At 47.8% G+C, this 12,934-nt stretch overlaps 1 long non-coding RNA gene across 1 annotated transcript in view; it reads left to right on the top strand.

Moving 5' to 3' along the window:
- Nucleotides 1-12,934, top strand: part of LOC123851008 (uncharacterized) — a 70,746-nt gene extending 57,812 nt beyond the window's left edge. Inside the window, exon 4 of the long non-coding RNA XR_010405536.1 lies at nucleotides 4,208-12,934. This is a non-coding gene — a long non-coding RNA (uncharacterized LOC123851008). The remainder of the gene's footprint in view (nucleotides 1-4,207) is intronic.

The following is a 12,934-nucleotide window of genomic DNA, read 5'->3' on the forward strand; positions in this document are numbered from 1 at the left end:
ATGAATCAGAATATCTGGGGGTGGAGCTCAGAAATCAATATTTTACAAAGTTTCCCCAGATTATTCAGATGCACTGAGTCCCTGCAGTATTCTGATGATAAAGATTGATGGCTCAGTTGGTTGGGCGTCTGCCTTCGGCTCAGGTCACGATCCCAGGGTCCTGCTCAGCGGGGAGCCTGCTTCTCCCTCTCCCTCTCTGCCCTTTCCCCTGCTTGTGCTCTCTCACATGCACTCTCTCTCTCTCAAAAAAATAAAATCTTAAAAAAAGATTGAATTCGATCACAGACAAGTCCTTCTGCTTCTCTGTACCTAGCTTTCTTCAATTGTTACTCAAATAGTTAAACTCTAGAATTGTGTTGTCCAGTGGCAATTGGAGACATGTGGCTATTTAAAATGAAATTAATCAAAAGTACGTAAAATTTAAAATTCAGTTCCTCAGTTGTATTGGCTACATTTAAGGTGTTTATAGCTACATGTGGCTAGTTGCTACAGCATCATATCGTATAGATACAGAACATTTCCATCATCACAGAAAGTTCTATTGGGGCACCTGGGTGGCTCAGTTGGTTAAGCGTCTGCCTTTGGCTCAGGTCATGATCCCTGGGTCCCGGGATCGAGTCCCACATCGGGCTCCCTGCTCCTTGGGAGCCTGCTTTTCTCCCTCTGCCTTTCTCTCTTGCTCTGTCTCTCATGAATAAAAAAAAAAAAAAATCTTAAAAAAAAAAAAAAAAGAAAGTTCTATTGGATACAGCTGCTCTAGAATAGCTTACACCAGAAAAGAAGGAAGCAATCAAAGACTACTGGGGTCATACCAAAAAAACTCCGGAGTCAACACGAATAAGTCAATATCCCCTTGACCAAAGATAGGATAATTTGAGCACCACTTAGAATAATAACTGCAATGGGTTGAAGTATATGAAATATATTTAAATCCATGGCTCATACTTGTACGAAAATAAAATCTATTGGTGTCTTTTAGAGGATGCTAGGGAACCAAGTCACCACTTGAAAACTGGAAAATACAGGGTTATCAAACATTTAATCAATACTTTCTGGAGGAAAGTTTGGATAAATGGAGATAGGACTGAGATGCATTCTCAGAAGGCCCATTAGCAGCTCCCACAGGACGGAGCACCTGTTGCCCTACACCATGGTTAATTCAATAACGCATCTTTGTGCTAGTTTTTCTTCCCTCTTTTACTTCCCATGTCTTGCATTCTTGTTCTCTGAGATTCCCAAATAAGTGATTGCATGCAAACTTCTATCTGTGGTTCTGCTCTGCAGGGATCCCAGGCTGGGACAGCATTCTAGTACAAATTCTTTTTTTTTTTAAAGATTTATTTATTTATGTGAAAGAGAGATAGTGCTAGAAAGTGGCAGGAGGAACAGAGCGAAAGAGAATCCTGAAGCAGACTCCCCGCTGAGCAGGGAGCCCCACTTGAGGCTCCATCCCAGGACCCTGAGATCATGACCTGAGCTGAAATCAAGAGTCGGCCGCTTAACCAACGGAGCCACCCACGTGCCCCTCCAGTACAAATTCTTGAAAGACAATTTAACCATACTGGCATATAGATTTGGTTGATTGGTTGTGCTTCCAGTCTTGGTCCAATCTCCTGTGAGGGGCTGTCACTTCAAGAGATGTACATGGGATTTCTTAAAGTAGAAGAGGTGGAAGGGAGAGAGAGTTGTGGGGGGCAGAATGAGCCTTGCTAGTGCTGCGATCTGCTGACCGGCAGCTTGGGAATCACCGGAGCTTGTTCGAAGTGGCGACTCTTAGAGCTCCAGCCAGACCTACTGAAAGCAAATCTGCATTTAACAAGATTCCCCAGGTGATTCGCATGTGCATCAACGTTAAAGAGTTCTCCTCTAGAGGGGGTAATAATTATCCAGTTCAGAGAGATTTTGACAAGAGTTAAGGTGCTGAATCCAAAGGTCAATGGGAAGCACATAGAGGAGCAGGGGAGCACATGATATTGTGAGTGTGTGTGTGTGTGTGTGTGTGTTGTGGGGGGAGTTGCAAGAGGAAAAGTGGGATTGGATCTATGAGAAACACTTTAAATTCATACCAGGAAAAACATTCTATACCTACGTTATGCTATTTTGCACCATAAACCTCACAAAATGTTCAAGTGGGACGATAAAACCACCCCCCAAATCAACAGAAAACAATGTCTACGTGTGGTTGTAAACACAGAGCAGGTGCTCACTGAACAACTGTTAAATGCTGAATCGCAGGCTTGTGTTTGGGGCGGGGTTGTGTATCTGTGAGGGAGGCGGAACCAATCTTGGCAATCTGCCACTTCCTCCTAGGGCCCCCCCCCCCCCCCCCCCGCCTAGGCTTTGCCCTCCCTGCCTCTCCCCTGTCCCTAGACTCCTACACTCAGTTCACTGCCCCCTCTCCCATGGACAAACTCCCAGTGACGGGCACAGTGCGCTAGTAAATGTTTCACAACTGGCTCTCCAGAAATAAATATGAAGCTCTAGTTCGTAGGGTTTGCCAATTTCCCTAACAAACAGTGCCATCGTGGCCGGCTCTAAGCTGCCGTGATGTTAACTGGACACAGAGTCGGGAGATGGTGCGACTGGCTCAGCAGAGCGCTGGAAATGATGGGGAGAAATGGCAAGAAGGAACCAAAGGGTAGAAAGGACACTGTCGAGTGGTCTCTCGCCTTCTCAGAAGTGGGAGAAGAAAACCTCAGTTGATGGCCCAGAGTGCTGCCTTTAAGTCCGGGGCTGCGATTCCGAAACGCAGCTGCCTACGTCAAGTCAAAAGGGCTTGCATTGTATCCTTGGCTCTCTGCTACGGGTTCGGCATCTCCCCCCATTGATGACTACTACCCCTTAGCGCCTTTATGGGGAACTTGCTTATGTTGAGCTTTAAGAGTCAGAAACTCAGCTGCAGAAGAGGTTTGAGGACAGCCAGAGTGACTTGTATCCTATGTTTGCTGAAGCTTCTCCCATAAACATTAACTGGGCTCTGGAATGCGCATACCTTCCCTTCCTGGACGCACCACACCCCAATTTCCCCTGCCTGAGTGTAGTCCTAATGACTCCTACCCAGCTTCCTTAGGTGTTACACACCCCGCTTTGCTGGCCAAAGTTCAAGGCCTCACCTGGATTCTTTGGACATCATCCCAGAGCTGAATCCCTGTCTCTCCCGGGAGCTCTCCAGCTGGCAAAGAACTCCCTTCCCTCAGGGATGTTAGCAGATAACGCAAACCTGCCTTGCTGTAGGCACGGGCAGGTAGCTCCCACCTGTCCTGCCCACGAGCACTGTTTTGGGGGCTTGATGTTGGTTCTCCAAAGGCCTGACCCAGGGGCTCCATCCCCTCTGGGCATCCCTCCAGCTGCACAGCCCTTGATCTGTTTTGTGGCTCCTCACCTTTACCGACAAAACACGCACCTGAATTTCCCATAACTGCTCTGGTTGCTCCCCTTTCACCTTTTCTTGGAAAGCATCCAGTGCTAGAAATCCAACTCACTAGAGACAGCCTGAATTAATGCTTCTTAATCTGCATGAAATAGAACTTTTTGTAACCTTCTCTTTGGTGTTTAATCAATGGTGACTTTCAGAAAAGACACGTTTCTACTGGCAGATTAAAAGGGTTCATTTTTGTGGCGCTAATATCTGTTTGGAACGCAACACCTTGTTCCCCCCTCTCCCCACGTGAACGCACCTTCCGGTTTTAGATTTATGATTTGGCTTTTATTTCTTGGAGAATAGAGACAGAAGTAGTGGAAGTCCCCTTATCTCCATCAGAGCTGGGGTCTCTGCTCAGGATTACATCCTCTCCGGCCCCTTCAAAGCAGCCACCATTTATGTTCATTCCTTCTAATCCTCGTTCTCTCCTCATGTTTTCTCATCTGAGCACATAAACACATCGCTACCCTTTCTTACAAAGTCAAGGCCAGCTTACACGGTCCGGGAAAGCTCACACTGACAGAGGGGCTCCAGGTGGCTCAGCTAACTCACCATGGCTTTTGTGTCTCCCAGGCTGGGGAAGGCGCTCAGTGTGTCCTTCCTACCAGCTGAGAACCCTGCTCTGCCCTTGGAGCGTCCCACTGAGAATGAGGCCAGAGGTCTCCAGACCAAAGAATGCTTTTCATCAAGCCCAAGTTAGGCGGGAAGGAATCCCAGCAGCTTCTGCTGTTGGCCTGTGATGCTGACCAAGCTGGAGCATCCTTGACCCTCTCTTCTTTCTTCCAGATGTCCAATGAACTTGTGTTCAGCTTGCCCTCTGACCCTCCACAACGTTGCCTTCTGCGAGGCCTCTGGTGAGTTTGAAAGGCTGCCAGTCTGGACCCAAAAATGGAAGTGCCTGAGGGAGAGAGTCTTCCAAAGTTCTTGGTTGTCAGAGAGATGAACATCATCAAATGACTGAAAAGATGAAAGGGACCGACACTGACGGTGATTGTCAGATTAGACTGTCCAAGGGACGAGGCTCAAGAGGAGGCAGGAACCACAGCGCTGAAAAGCCTGCGCTGGAATTGCTAGCATTCTGAACAAGTTTTCAGGGAGCTTATCAGAGAAGGTCAACTTGAGTGGGCAGTAATGAGTTGATGGCTCTGATCCAGGGACAAGTCAGACCATAGAAACCAAAGTCGTATGGAGGTGGGGTGCTCTGTAATTCTAATGTTCCCTGGGGACAGGCATTGGGCCCCAGGACGAGACTGGTGAACCCCTGCCCAGTGAAATGATCAGGTATCAAGCTAAAATATGGACGGTGAATATGCTCAGAAGAAAGTGCATGGGCTCAAATATGTTAGCGCTCTCTGTCTTTTATTAAGGCCCTTTCTTGGAGAAAGAACTAAAGTTGAGGTGGGCAGATCTTGAAAATGCGTAAGGCTGATCTTATAACCAGCCTGCCTGAGCTTGTATATTGTAGGTATTCAGAAAATGGCTTGTTGTTCACAACGTAATAGGGCTCAGCCCCTGTCTTGCGGTGCTACGGCCCTGGTCTTTAAAGAGTTAAGTGATAGTGCCAGATGACTGGAATGTCCCACGGTGGTACGTTGTGCCCAGTCCACAGATAGGCTACCCCTCTGCTGGGACAGGGCTTCTTCGGTTTATTCCAAAGTAGGTAAATGCTGGGTGTTCTCTCGACCTTAGAAGGGGTAAGACAGCACAGGGAATTAATAGAAGTCTGAAATCTGAGGGTGTCAGATGTGGGCATTAGCATATATCTTGAAACCAGGAAACTAGCCTTTCCCTCTCCTCATTTCCAAAAATATCTTTCCAAGATAGTCTCTATTGTTTTGCCCAGGGCTGTTGGGTCTTAATCAGTTTGCCTTATAAGGGATTTCAGGGTTTCAGGAGCTCTTCCAATAGGAAGTTTTCCCTGCTGTTCTGCCCGAGTTGCCTTCTGCTTAATTTTAGTGCGTTACGTCTGTAAAGACAGGGAGGGCTTTATGGGGCAAAAGGCCCGATCATCGTGGGAAGAATGAATCATTCGGAGAACAGTGAGAAGGGCTGGAAGGCGAAGGTGGCCGAGGGGCAGGAAGCTGGGGGTGGATGGATGACTGGGAACAGCATCAGAACAATCCGGCTTCTTTCTCCATTCCTCCCACTAGGGGGTGCCCAGCATCCCGGAATAATCTCTATTATTAAAACGTTGAAGTTTCAGGGGCCTCCATTTATTTTATAGCAGGGAGCTGGCTGGCCCAGGTTTCGTGCATCTCTGCCCTGAGTTGAGAAGAGACGGGGTGGGAGGGATGGGGTGGAGGGAGGGCTCTTACGTCAACAAGTACACAAATGCCTGTTAAGCATCGGAGGATCCTCAGTCCATGGAAACCTCTGGCAATAGCATGCCTTCTCTAGGACCCACTGGTTTTCAGATCAGTAACGGGAGTAATTGTGGATCCAAAAATCCTCCTGGGCCCAGGAAAGGTGTGATATTTTACCCTGGGGGTAAAATCCTCCTGGGCCCAGGAAAGGTGTGATATTTACCCTGGGGGTAAAGATGTTGTGGGGATAACAAACAAGCAAGGTTGAGAGATTGTTTAGAGGTCAGGGATGGAATAAAGATCAAAGATAAAGTAAGACTTTCGGGGTGCCTGGGTGGCTCAGTGGGTGAAGCGTCTGCCTTCAGCTCAGGTCATGATCCCAGGGTCCTGGGATCGAGCCCCGCATCGGGCTCCTTGCTCACCGGGGAGTCTGCTTCTCCCTCTCCCTCCACCCCTCCCCACAGTTTGTGCTCTCTCTCTCTCTGTCAAATAAATAAAATCTTAAAAAAAAAAAAAAATAAAGTGAGATTCTTAAACAGAGTAGATAACAGGGGTGGATAAAGGTTAGGGAGAGTGAGGGCATTTTGAGGGTCTCAAAACATACATGCCTTCAGAGTGGCCACAGCATGACTTCTAGCTACGGGTGCCTTTGTGGAAAGAACAGGGAACTTGGACCTGGACAGACATGAGTTCAAATTTCATCCCAAGCACTCAATGGCCTCGTGATCTTGGGAATTTAGGAGAGTTAGTCAACCCCTTTAATCTGTAATTCTCTCATTTCAAAACAGAACTAAGAATACTAGGGTTACTTGAGAATTCAAAAGGAAATGGATATTCTTAGAAGGTGAAGGAGGGTCAGTCTGACAAGGCACTTTCAGACCAAGAACCAAAGCAAGCCACTGAATACCATTTACAGAGAGTTTTAGTTGGGGAGATGAGGCGGGTGGGAGGAGGGACAGACCACCCAGGGCAGGACACACCCAGCTATTCTCCGCTGGGTCTGGACCTTAATCCCTAGCTTCTATGGAGCGAGGGGCATGGTGGTGAGGTCATAGGGTAGTTATCTAAAGTGGGACCTGCTGTGTGCTGCTCATCTCTGCTCGTTACTTGAAGTGGGGCCTTCTGTGCACAACTTTAGGAAAGATAAGAAGGAGCTTTCCCACATTCCGGTAGGGGCGTCCATTAGTTTCCACAGGGCCTCGAACATGTAGCCTGGAGGGAGGTCTTGTGTGGGCATGAACAGGAGAGAGGGCTAAAGATGGAGTCAGGGTTGTCAGCACTCCCACACAAAGCATGGAATGCATTTAACCTTCTCTCTCTCATTTTTCCCTATTTGGAAATGGCGGAGAGCAAAGAAAGAAGTATCTCTTGCTGGTTTCTGGCACCCCAAGACCTCAGGTACCAGGACTGCAGCCCCAGGGCAAGAAGGTCTTCCTTGGCCTCTGGGGCTTTCTGCACTGCAGAGCTTCACTGACTATTTAGGACACGCTGGAGTAGTCTTGGCCGCCATGACCCTTTGGACCAGCCCTTAAGTACTTTGCAGGACTGTGGGCCATCATTAAGAAACCAGTCCCCAACTCAATTTTTAGAGGTCACCAACTGGTCCAGAGGCCTTCGATCTTGGAGTGTTAAATTGTCTCGCCCACAGCCACACAGAGGGCCAAAGCCTGGCCTGCAATCCCCGTGCAACGCTTTCCTGTATTACCAGTTAATCCATGCTAATGTGACAATGACCCACAATTCTTTTCAGCATAGTGTTCCAAAGTGTGGGCCACAGACCACCTGTACCAGCATCAGAAGGTGGGCTTGATAAAAACACAGATTCCTGGCCTCCTGCCAGACCTGTGCACTCAGAACCTCTAAAGTTGAAAGGCAATGGCTTACAAAGTTCCCAGTCCCAGGTCACACTCTTACGCGGAAATACAATGCCTGAATCTGCCCAAGTGCTCTTTTGTGGGGGAAGGTTGGGGCCCTTAGGCGGAAGTCTTGTTGGTTCAAAAGTCATAGCCTACAGGTGTTTCTGACCCTGCTTATTTACAGAGCCAACTTCGTCCCTAGCTACTTCCTTCCTTCCCCTGGAACTTCCTAAATGTTGGAATCATTTCTGTGACGGTCACGGGAGACCGTTTCTGTGGACACCCGATGAGGCAGCTTGCTTTGCCAAGGTCAGCTTGATTCTCTCCGGAGCCACAGTAATCACCGGGCCTCCTGTCAAGGCAGCGGGGGAGGAGAGGGAGTTTTGGGTTTTGTTTCTGGGCATTGGGGGCACCAGGATACCCGGATCACCAGCTGCCACTTCCTTGGCATTGACGGAGCACTTACTAACAGGATAGCTGTGTCTAGATGGACACGGCTGGGGTCAGAACTACCCATGTCTTGAAGGCTGTGAACTCGGACCTCTCCGTCTAGAGAGGGATGGGCTCTGGACACGTGAACCGGCTTCCGGAGCTTCCTCCCGACAAGGATTGCATGAGCTGGCTTTGCAGAAGGAACTTGTGACCGTGGATCACCCTCCAGAGAGACAGGCCTTTCCAGACTCAGAGGAACAGCAGTGGAAGTTCTCTGCTCGAAGTCTGTAGCCCTCAGAGTAAGAGGCTTCACCTCGGCCTCTGCGAGGGTCCCTGCACCGCAGAATGGCAGCGGGTCTTCAGGGCAGAGAGAGTTTGCAAGAAGGATTCACATCAGCTTCAAAATGCCCCAAATGAGCACAAACATGCTGCCAGGAAGGCAGTTGTTGCTGTCTGAAATGCTGTTTGGCACAAGGTGGAAAATGAATTTCTGTAACATAAGACTGCAGGTCACCCCTCGTGCAGCCAATGTCACGTTCGCACTCTCCAGCTGGCCCACTGGCTGCCTCCAGGAGGTCGGGGCGGGGCTGTGTGGAGGTGGTTTCGGCCTCCTCCCTTCAAGGGGGCCTGCGTGCCTGCCTGGGGTCCTGGGGGTAGAGAGGTCCCCTCCGGAAGGCATCATCTGACCCCTTCCCAATCCTTTCGGTTTTCGAGGAACAAGAGGATTCATCTGACTCAACTGGAGATGGCTCCCTTCCCTAATTTATTCTATTCCCGAAGCTTCACTACTCCCGGGCTCAGCGTGAGTAGGCAGGAGCCCGAGAAGACGCAGCCCCTTGCAGAGAAACAAGTTCACAGGCGAAAAGAAAAACCCTAACCTCTTTCTTGTCATTCAGCAGGTTTTGTTGAACCTGGAGAGGAAATACATTCCAAAGGCAGGAAATGACCCAGAGCCCGTAACAATATGTGAAAAGCCAAACTGGTGCTTCCGTCACTTTGTTTCAAACTATTCTCATCTGTGTACCAGGAAGCCTAACCCATTACCAGATGGAGGTTTGTTTTCAGACGCCTCTCGGCATCTGCCACTCCCGGCTGGTGACATTTGCACGTTTCAAGAAGGCAAAACTGTTCTGACATCTTCTAACTTCCGGAGAGAGGCGGCCCTCAGGAAAGCCTTCGGGTCTCTTGCCGGCGGCCCCGACCATCTGATGTGCTCCATGCGGCTGGCCTCGAGCCGAGAACGCTGGCGCGCCGAGTCTGTTCTCGAAGATTTGCAGCATCTGAAATCAAACTGCCCCACGCTGCCGGAAAAGGTGGCTCCCTTGCCCGCTTCCTAATCCCTTCTCGCAGGCTTTCCCAGAGAAATCTGATGAGTCAGGAAGGAAGAAAACGTGGCCGAGGGAGATCTGGGCGTGGGCTGGTCTCATTGCTTCAGAAAACTCCCGCCTGTTCCACAATGCGGGTCACGGTTAGGGGTTCGGTTGTACTTTTTTCTCTGTTTGTTCCTCCATCAGCGCTCACTGGGAGAGACCCTTCATTTACCACTCGTGAAATTAGCTCTGCCAAAGCAGGAAGGCCCTCTGATGATAATGAGTCACGGTTACAAGGAAGTTGTGACTTCACTTTACCCCCATGAGCAGGGCAAGAAAATGCTCCCACCTTTGCTCCCAGAAGGAACAATCATTCAGCGGCCTTGTTCTGGCCCGGGGGCCTGTACTTTCCCAAGGCTTTTAATTTTTACTGAGCACCTTTCATCAGCCTTCCCACTGAAGGCTGTGTGCCAGTTGGATTCTCAACACAGCGAGTGAGGTGGCTTCTGGGATACCTTGCTCCGAGCAGGTATCCTGCTAATCCCCCTGAGGTCATCGGAAAGGAGCTAGAGTTGAATGAATAATGTGCCCAACTCTTTCAACCCTTTCAAAATGGGACACGGATTAAAGTATAAAGAATCCAATATATTTGTTGACACCTGGTTTATAAAAAAGCTCCAGCAAGAAAGAAGGGGGACATTCAACATCAGGCTGGGGAAATGGGAGCATCAGTGGGGGACACTGCTCTCTCGTGTTCTGGCAGCAAATACCTGTCCTGGAGCGTGAAACCCCTCTGTGCCACTACCCAAAATTGTGTGGTTTTATTTTTATTTTTTTAAAGATTTTATTTATTTATTTGACAGAGAGAGACACAGCGAGAGAGGGAACACAAGCAGGGGGAGTGGGAAAGGGAGAAGCAGGCTTCCCATTGAGCAGGGAGCCCCCAGTGCAGGGCTCGATCCCAGGACGCTGGGATCGTGACCTGAGCCGAAGGCAGATGCCCAACCGACTGAGCCATCCAGGCGCCCTGTGTGGTTTTATTTTTATTTTTTTTTAAGATTTTATTTATTTATTTGACAGAGAGACACAGTGAGAGAGGGAACACAAGCAGGGGGAGTAGGGGAGGGAGAAGCAGGCTTCCCGCTGAGCAGGGAGCCCCCAGTGCAGGGCTCGATCCCAGGACCCGGGGATCGTGACCTGAGCCGAAGGCAGACGCCCAACCGACTGAGCCATCCAGGTGCCCCATGAAAGAGATTTTAAAAAGTATGTTCTGATTAGCTTGGATTTGTCCCTAGTGAGGGAATATAGTCTCCATTACAGGACAGTAGCTTCATACCAGAGGCAGGTTGTACCAACTGTATGTAGCTGGTAGTAAACCGTAGATAAAAGAACCTAGAAGATCTTCATAAAAAGAGAGAGAGAGGGAGAGACAATCTTCCCAGCAATAAGGGAAGATAAGAGATGTATGGGTCCCTCTCCCCTTACTAGGAATGGGAAACAGAGGGAGTTCATCATTCTAACTCTTGACACCAGCCAAACAGGATAAATAGTTTATATTATGATGATGACAGTGACCCTAATGATGAAGAGATGGTGTTGACCCAGATTAAAAAAAAAAAAAACGGTGCTTGATTTCAAGCTATGCTTAAGCCCCAAAACACTACTGTCAGGGCCACTTCTATGATCCAAGGGACTTTTCACTACAGCTAGAGGCATTTGGGGTGAATGAAATAAACATAATCGAATAGAAAAATCAGGATTAGATAAAGATGGGATTGGGAATGGTTAAAAAATTAGTGAGAAAGGTATCAAATATATACCTATTTCCATTCTGCGTTCAGTCTTGATCTAATGGTTAAAAATACAGTTAAAAACTATTCTTATATTAATACGTAGCAGGGCAAAAGATTTTGCTGGGCTCTCTGGGCACATATTTGGGGTGGCTAGTCAGTGGGGCCTTTCAGTCATCTACAGCCTTCCCCATAGACAAAAGACAGAGTGGGGAATGCCCGACTCCTTGAGGGCAGCTGCTGAAGGCCAGGCCGTAACCTGGCGGTAAATGTTAGCGTGTGCTTAACCCCAGGTTTAGCAGAGGTGGTTGCTAGGCACTTAAAGGAGATGCTTATGTTTTGCAAGTGAGAGAACAGATTCAAAAGGGGAGAAAGAATAGAACCATGAGTTCCAAACTACGTGGAGGTGCCCGGGACACCACAGCAAACTCACAGGGGGCATGGCGGCAGACATTAAGTGTGGAGAGAAACATGGTGATGCTGACCCCTGTGGGACACCGTGGGAATGACGAGGTCAAGGTTGCTCACCGTTTCAACCGTAGACTGTGCCCCCTTCCCCTGCAAGACGTCTTGTCTCTGAGAAGTTGGGTTTCCAGCCATTGTTATGAAATGCAATTACCAAGTGAAAGTCAGTGTGGAAGAAGGGATGCAGGTGGTGGTGCCTGTCTAGTTTCCAAGGTTTTACAAGACTTTCAGGGCCCACTTGGCATATACTTCCTTTTGTAAGTACCTGTGGTTGAGAGTAGAATAAAAATATATATATATATATATATATATTTTTGAATTTATGTGTCTTATTCTTATTCAAACAGCTGAGTTGTTGGGACCTAACCACTGGGTAAGTAATGTTTCTGTTGTATTTCTTTTCAGCTAGGAGCTCTGTAAAAAAATTCCTGAGCCGCTAAGATGCTATGAATTGAGAAAGCTGGGGAACCTGTTGGTGAGAGCAGTACAAACTGTATCCAGGGGCAAGGTGCAATTTAATGATTTAGGTTCATTAGGGGAGGGGCAGAGGCAGAGGGAGAAGCAGGCTCCCCGCAGAGCAGTGAGCCCGATGTGGGGCTCGATCCCAGGACCCTGGGATCATGACCTGAGCCGAAGGCAGACGCTTAACCGACTGAGCCACCCAGGTGTCTCTAAAATTATTTTATACCATGCTTCTCAAGCTATCGTCAGTGAAGGGCTTTTTTTTTTTTTTTTTTTAATTTCCAATTTCCATTGGATTATGTGATGGTTAATTTTTTGTGTGTTAACTTGGCTGGGCCATGGTGCCCACGTATTTGGTCAAACATTATTCTGGATGTTGCTCCGAAGGTGTTTTTTGGGATGACATTACCATTAAAATCAGCAGACTTTGAATAAAGCAGATTACCTCTATAACGTGGGTGGGTCTCAGCCAATCAACTGAAGGTCTTACCAGAACAAAGACAAAACTTCCTGAGCAAGAAGAAATTCTTGCTAGCAGACTGCCTTTGGACTAGAATTCTTCCCTGAAATAGATCTCTCTTTTTATATATAGACATACACACACACATGCACACACGTGCACTCATACCCCTCTTGGTTCTATTTCTCTGGAGAATGCTAACTAATGTAGATTGATACTTTAAAAATGCAATAAAAATAAATTTCTAAGAAAATGATCATATGTTTAAATATTGTGAAAATGTTAAATTGCTATAAAAGTTTCTAAATACCTGCTTTCAGTTTCCATATTTAGTTTATCTGATTGATAATCAAGTGTTTGTAGAAGACACTTAGAGTAGAGCTGATATCATAAAAATGTAAATATATACATACATTCATACATACTTACACACAT

The sequence above is a fragment of the Mirounga angustirostris genome, unplaced genomic scaffold (assembly GCF_029215605.1).
Source record: "Mirounga angustirostris isolate CCGP_5_RB_7025 unplaced genomic scaffold, mMirAng1.0.hap1 SCAF_10, whole genome shotgun sequence".
Classification (NCBI taxonomy): domain Eukaryota; kingdom Metazoa; phylum Chordata; class Mammalia; order Carnivora; family Phocidae; genus Mirounga; species Mirounga angustirostris.